This window comes from Triticum urartu, chromosome 6A (genome assembly GCF_056163025.1).
Source record: "Triticum urartu cultivar PI428250 chromosome 6A, HENAU_Tu73, whole genome shotgun sequence".
Lineage (NCBI taxonomy): Eukaryota > Viridiplantae > Streptophyta > Magnoliopsida > Poales > Poaceae > Triticum > Triticum urartu.
In genome coordinates, this window is record NC_141878.1 from 394024341 (window position 1) to 394032589 (window position 8249).

Here is an 8249-nt window from a genome sequence, read left to right on the forward strand (position 1 = left end):
CCCGAATTCGGATGAGTGCGGAGCCACCAGGGGCTATATAGTAGTCCCATTGTCAAAATCCTATGGCTAAGTGAAAGTGTTAAAGCATTATAGTCCGGTTGCCTAGTTCGCTGCGCCATCACCTCCTTATTAGGACCAAGATGTTGGATTAAGTGTGAATACGCGTCTTCTACGAACACCCCCGCATTATATGCGTCAGGGGCTGAAGCTGATGACTGCAATCTTTCAGGTTATACACATGTATACATAAACGGCCGCACAGGAGGCATCATATTACTTTCGGGCAAAAGTATAAATACAGCCTTAATAAAATTCATAAAAACATTTTTTTTACAATGGGAATACATGTCACTCAAACATAATATTCTTCGAGCATTGGGCCTCTATCAAACGAGCACCCTCAAGAACTTCTTCAAAATAGTGCTCGGCAGCCACTTGGCCTATGGCCAAACCCTGCGCCGCAACAGTGGTAGCATCCATCTCCGCCCAGTATGCTTTGACACGGGCAAGGGCCATCCGCGAGCCTTCTATGCACGCTGACCTCTTCATCGCATTGATGCGCGGCACTGCACCAAGGAACTGCTGCACTAAGCTGGAATAGTTGTTCGGCTTCGGCTTTTCCGGCCACATATGATCTACGACGGACCTCATGGCAAGTCCAGGCAATCTGTTGAGTTCGGCCCATTCGGCAAGCTGATCAGTTAGTGGAAGCAGACGCTCTGGACCATTAAACTACGACCAGAATAGCTTGTCCACTTCACGATCAGTTTGATCTCGGAAGTATTCGGCCGCATCGACAGCACTCGCCGTCAAATCCAGATATGCGTCTGCCGAACTCCATAGCCGATCCAGAGGGGCATACCGCGGATCTCCGAACTTCCTCCGTAGCAAAAAGGGCTTCCCAGCCACAATATCACCAGCTTCACGCAGCTCTTCCTTCTTTGCCCTCATGGCAGAGCGGGTGTCTTTGGCCGCCATCGTGGCCATTTCGAGGTCTGTTGCCTTCGCTCGATTCTCTCCTTCAAGGAACTGGCAACGGTCGGCAGTGTCTCTTAACTTTACAGCCATCTTGGCCATTTTATCTTTGCTCTCGCAATGTGCAGCCTTTCGGCTCTTAACTCTTCGGCCGCCTTTAAAGCAGCCACATTACTAATTCTTACTTGTTCCTTGGCTCGGGCAAGTTCCGCCCGAAGGGTCTCCACGGTGGCAGCTCCATCTGCAGTCACAACATATTAAAGATACTCGCGTTACGCTGCTCTTCCTATGTGACATTCACCAGAAAACATCACTTACCATGTGCCTCGTCAAGCCGCTTGTTAACAAGCTCGATGTCGGCATCTGCTACATCCAGTTGCCAATTTAGTTCGGCAAACTCATTAGTCCGGCCAGCCACCGGAGCTCCCATCACCTGCACATAAAGCAGTATGGTTATTACCTGGGACTACGATCCTCTGTTCGCCGCCATTCTCGACGACAACCAGAGTCTCAGGGGCTACTATCTACACAGGGCACACCTAAAAATGTGCGGTACTATCAAAAAGTATATCATTTCACGTACCTCAAAGCCTGTCAGTAGACTCATAAAGGCTTCATGCAATCCGCTTTTGGCAGACGAAATTCTTTCCATCACTGTACCCATCAACGTACGGTGTTCTTCTGAGATGGCCGCTCGCTCCAACAGCTCCCTCAGTATGTCCGACCGCATACCAGACGGTGCCGGACTCTTTTGTTTGCTCTCTTCAAGAGCCGGACGCTGGGGACTTCGGGTGACTATAGGATTATCTTCTGGCCTCACCGGATCCGGAGAGGCCCTCCGTGACGACACTTCAAGGTCGCCCGCTTCTTGAGCGGGGGAGTCCGGGGGAGGCGTTTCGCTCTCCATCATCTCCGGAAGAAGATCCCCCGAAGACGAGCTCTGCTGAGAAGGGCTAAGATCCGAACTGCAAGATAAACGCTTCGGTTATTTTCCTTAGAGGTAAGGTAGTATATCTCTACTATTAAAGTACTTTTTGATTACTTACAGCTCGTTGGAGGGCTGATCCTCGCGCGGACTTTGTGCGGCAAGAGCACCCTCCAAGGCAGAACCCTCTGGTGGAGACTTCTTCTCCCGTTTGGAAGCCTTGGTTTCTGGATCTTCAGAGGAAGTCCTCTTCCTTCCCCGAAGTGAGAGAAGGTCAGATTCTTCCCCTTGGTTATCCTCCTTCACGGAGGCGCTCATTCCCTCGGTTGGAATTGGTAGCGATGGGGGCCCGCTTTCGACCTCATTATTCCCCCCTTTATCTTCCTTTGAGGGCTCCGGGCGAGGTGCTAGCTCGAGCATCTTTTCCAGTACCGGATTCTCCAAACCCTCAGGAAGGGGGGTCGAACACCGAATCATCTTCTCCCTTGTTAGCCAGTCCTGGTCAAAGAGCGATTTCTCAGAATGACGTCATGGTAAATGAAAGACAGTGTGTTCGGCTAAAGGATTACTTACTTGGTCGACGGTACGGTTTCTGCTCAGGCCCACGTCCTCGGTAGTATCTGGACACTCTATTTGGGGTCCGAATAATGATTTGTACATCTCCTCGTGCGTCAGGCCGAGGAAATTCTGAATGGTGCGCGGCCCTTCTGGGTTGAACTCCCACATGCGGAGGGGCCGGCGTTTGCAAGGCGGTACTTGACGAACCAGCATGACTTGCACCACTGTAACCAGACTGAAATCTCCGTTGAAGAGATCTTGAATGCGGCTTTGCAGTATAGGCACGTCCTTGGCTGGACCCCAGCTCAGCCCTCTGCTAATCCATGACATCAGTTGTGGTGGAGGGCCCGAGCGGAAAGCAGGGGCGGCCACCCTCTTGGCACTTTTGGGAGCTGTGATGTAAAACCACTCCCGCTGTCATAATCCGGACACCTCTGGAAAGGAACCCTTTGGCCATGGAGCTCCAGCGATTTTACTTATTAATGCGCCTCCGCACGCTACGTGCTGCCCCTCGACCATCTTCGGCTTCACGTCAAAGGTCTTGAGCCACAGGCCGAAGTGAGGGGTAATGCGGAGGAAGGCCTCACATACGACAATAAATGCTGAGATGTGGAGAAAGGAGTCCGGGGCTAGATCGTGGAAATCTAGCCCGTAATAGAACATCAAACCCCTGACAAAGGGATCAAGAGTGAGGCCTAGACCTCGGAGGAAGTGGCAGACGAACACGACACTCTCGTCGGGTTCGGGAGTAGGGATGACCTGCCCTCGGGTGGGCAGCCTATGCAAAATTTCGATGGTCAGGTATCTGGCCTCCCTCAACTTCTTGATATCCTCTTCCGTAATGGAGGATGGCATCCACTGGCCTTGAAGGCTAGATCCAGACATGATTGAAGGTCCGAAGCACCTGACCTGGGCTTTGGGTGTTAGAACTTGAGGCGGGGGGAGGATTCGATTGAGCACAGGAGGGAAAAAAGTAAAAGCCTTGTCCCTTTATAAAGAGGGTGAATATCAAGCGTCCTCTCCGTAGCCGTTTGGGACTTGCCTATAATCTAGGAGTCCTAGACACGGTTGGGTTATCCACGACCGTATTGATGAGAATCCCGTAATTAGGGTAACACGATCTCTGCTTTGACAAGACGTGTCAGGAAACCGCCTCGCGTTATGTGTAGAGCTGGTTGAAGAAAAACGGTTCGAATAATCACCGAGCCATGGCATGATGTCATGTTGCCAAAATGTGTCAGTAGATTAAGATTTGTGGAAATATTATTCTCTCTACGGTGGTATGTGGAACTTATTTTGCAGGGTCGGACACTATCCTTGTATTCAGATTCTTATGTGATGTGTTCGGAGGAGGAACCCGCCTTGCAATGCCGAAGACAATACTGTGCGCCGGACTCATCGTCATTGAAAGCCTAGTTCAGGGGCTACTGAGGGAGTCCTGGATTAGGAGGTCTCCAGATAGCCGGATTATATCCTTTGGCCGGACTGTTGGACTATGAAGATACAAGATTGAAGACTTCGTCTCGTGTCCGGATGGGACTCTACTTGGCGTGGAAGGCAAGCTAGGCAGTACGGATATGGATATCTCCTCCTTTGTAACCGACCTTGTGTAACCCTAACCCTCTCCGGTGTCTATATAAACCGGAGGGTTTTAGTCCGTAGGACATAACAATAACATACAATCATACCATAGGCTAGCTTCTAGGGTTTAGCCTCTTCAATCTCATGGTAGATCAACTCTTGTAATACCCATATCAGCAAGAATAAATCAAGCAAGACGTAGGGTTTTACCTCCATCAAGAGGGCCCGAACCTAGGTAAAACATCGTGTCCCCTGCATCCTGTTACCATCCGCCTTAGACGCACAGTTTGGGACCCCCTACCCGAGATCCGCCGGTTTTGACACCGACAGTGACTGAATGTTGTCTAGAGTCCCGGATGGATCATCGACATGACGAGTAGCTCCGGAATGGTCTGGGGGTAAAGATTGATATATAGGATGATGCTATTTGTTCATCGGAAAGGTTTCAGAATGTACCGGGTAATCACCGGAAAGGGTTTCGGAAGGCTCCGGGAGTTTATTGGGCCAATGAGGGAGTGCACACCAGCCCACATGGGGCTGGTGCGCCTCCACCTCATGGCATCAGCCCTAGGGAAGGAAAGAGAGAGGGTTGGCCCCTCTGGTCTTTTTCACCCGCAAAAAAAATAAAAAGGGAACGGGGCGCCACTCCCTCCTGCCTTCTCTCGAGCGCCAGAAAAGGAAGGGGGCGCGCCATAGGGCAGGTGCCCAAAGAGGGCTGGCGGCCACCCTTGGGGCGCACCCTGGCTGCTGCTACCTCTTGAGCTTGCGTTGGTTTTCCCCGAAGAGGAAAGGATGATGCAGCAGAGTAGCGTAAGTATTTCCCTCAATTTTTGAGAACCAAGGTATCAATCCAATAGGAGGCCACGCGCAAGTCCCTCGTACCTACACAACACAAAGAGCTCAGCGCAACCAACGCGATTAGGGGTTGTCAATCCCTTCACAGTCACTTACGGAAGTGAGATCCGATAGATAATATTTTTGGTATTTTTGATATAAAGATGCAAAGTGAAAAGTAAAAGGCAAAGTAAAAACAAAGCAAGATTAAAGTGATGGAGATTGATATGATGAGAATAGACCCGGGGGCCATAGGTTTCACTAGTGGCTTCTCTCAAGAGCATAAGTTTTCTACGGTGGGTGAACAAATTACTGTTGAGTAATTGATAGAATTGAGCATAGTTATGAGAATATATAGGCATGATCATGTATATAGGCATCACGTCCATGACAAGTAGATCGAAACGATTCTGCATCTACTACTATTACTCCACTCATCGACCGCTATGCAGCATGCATCTAGAGTATTAAATTAAAAACAGAGTAACGCTTTAAGCAAGATGACATGATGTAGAGAGATAAACTCATGCAATATGAAATAAACACCGTCTTGTTATCCTCGATGGCAACGATACAATACTTGTCTTGCTGCCCCTTCTGTCACTGGTAAAGAACACCGCAAGATCGAACCCAAAGCTAAGCATGTCTCCCATGGCAAGAACTATCAATCTAGTTGGCCAAACCAAACGGATAATTCGAAGAGACTTGCAAAGATAACCAATCATACATAAAAGAATTCAGAGAAGATTCAAATATTGTTCATAGATAGACTTGATCATAAACCCACAATTCATCAGTCTCAACAAACACACCGCAAAAGAAGAAGATTACATCGAATAGATCTCCACAAGAGAGGGGAGAACATTGTATTGAGATCCAAAAAGAGAGAAGAAGCCATCTAGCTAATAACTATGGGCCCGAAGGTCTGAGGTAAACTACTCACACTTCATCGGAGGGGCTATGATGATGTAGAAGCCCTCCATGATGACGGCCCTCTCCGGCGGAGCTCCAGAACAGGCCCCAAGATGGGATCTCGTGGATACAGAAAGTTGCGGCGGTGGAATTAGGTTTTTGGCTCCTGTTCTGATCGTTTGGGGGTACGTGGGTATATATAGGAGGAAGGAGTACGTCGGTGGAGCACCGAGGGGCCCACGAGGCAGGGGGCGCGCCCCCTACCCTCGTGACCGCCTCCGGTACTTCTTGGAGTAGGGTCCAAGTCTCCTGGGTCTTATCCGAGAACAAAATCACGTTCCAAAAAGGATTTTTCTATTTGGACTCCGTTTCATATTCTGTTTCTTCGCAACACTAAAATAGGCAAAAAACAGCAATTCTGGGCTGGGCCTCTGGTTAATAGGTTAGTCCCAAAAATAATATAGAAGTGGAAAATAAATCCCAATATAGTCCAAAACAGTAGATAATATAGCATGGAGCAATCAAAAATTATAGATACGTTGGAGACGTATCAGGCATCCCCAAGCTTAATTCCTGCTCGTCCTCGAGTAGGTAAATGAAAAAAAGAGAATTTTTGATGCGGAATGCTACTTGGCATAATTTCAATGCAAAATTTCTTAATTGTGGTATGAATATTCAGATTAGAAAGATTCAAGACAAAAGTTCATATTGACATAAAGAATAATAACACTTCAAGCAAACTAACAAAGCAATTATGTTTTCTCAAAGTAACATGGCCAAAGAAAGTTCATCCCTACAAAATCATATAGTTTAGTCATGCTCCATTTTCTTCACACAAGAATGCTCTCATCATGCACAACCCCGATGACAAGCCAAGCAATTGTTTCATACCTTAATAATTTCAAACTCATAAACTTTCACGCAATACATGAGCGTGAGCCATGGATATAGCACTATGGGTGGAATAGAATATAATGATGGGGGTTGTGTGGAGAAGACAAAAAGGAGAAAGTCTCACATCAACGAGGCTAATCAATGGGCTAGGGAGATGCCCATCGATTGATGTTAATGCGAGGAGTAGGGATTGCCATTCAACGGATGCACTAGAGCTATAAATGTATGAAAGCTCAACAAAAGAAACTAAGTGGGTGTGCATCCAACTTGCTTGCTCATGAAGACCTAGGGCACTTGAGGAGGCCCATTGTTGGAATATACAAGCCAAGTTCTATAATGAAAAATTCCCACTAGTAAATGAAAGTGATAACTCAAGAGACTCTCTATATGAAGAACATGGTGCTACTTTGAAGCACAATATATGAGACTCGCTATATCATGGTGCTACGTTGAAGCACAAGTGTGGAAAAAAGGATAGTAACATTGCCCCTTTTTGTTTTTTTTTTGGCCTTCTTTTTTCTTTGGCCTTTCTCTTTTTTTTTGGGACAATGCTCTATTGAATGATGATCATCACACTTCTATTTATTTACAACTCAATGATTACAACTCGATACTAGAACAAAGTATGACTCTATATGAATGCCTCCGGCGGTGTACCGGGATATGCAATGAATCAAGAGTGACAAGTAAAAATTATGAACGGTGGCTTTACCACAAATACTATGTCAACTACATGATCATGCTAAGCAATATGACAATGATGAATGTGTCATGATAAACTGGATGGTGGAAAGTTGCATGGCAATATATCTCGGAATGGCTATGGAAATGCCATAATAGGTAGGTATGGTGGCTGTTTTGAGGAAGATATAAGGAGGTTTATGTGTGAAAGAGCGTATCATATCACGGGGTTTGGATGCACCGTGAAGTTTGCACCAACTCTCAATGTGAGAAAGGGTAATGTACGGTACCGTAGAGGCTAGCAATTATGGAAGGGTGAGAGTGCGTATAATCCATGGACTCAACATTAGTCATGAAGAACTCATATACTTATTGCAAAAATCTACAAGCCATCAAAAATCAAAGTATTACGCGCATGCTCCTAGGGGGATAGATTGGTAGGAAAAGACCATCGCTCGTCCCCGACCGCCACTCATAAGGAGGACAATCAAATAACACCTCATGTTTCAAATTTGTTGCATAATGTTAACCATACGTGCATGCTACGGGACTTGCAAACTTTAACTCAAGCACTTCTCAAATTCACAATTACTCTACTAGCATGACTTTTATATTACTACCTCCATATCTCAAAACAATTATCAACCATCCAACTTCTCTTAGTATTCAACGCACTCAAAAGAAAGTTTCGCAAATCCTGAATACCAAGCAAGTTATTATTAAGCAAATTACCATGCTATTACGACTCTCAAAATAATTTAAGTAAAGCATGAGAGATCATAGTTTCTTTAAAACAAACCACCACCGTGCTCTAAAAGATCTAAGTGAAGCACATAGAGCAAAATTTCAACGCTCAAAAGATATAAGTGAAGCACATAGAACAAAACTA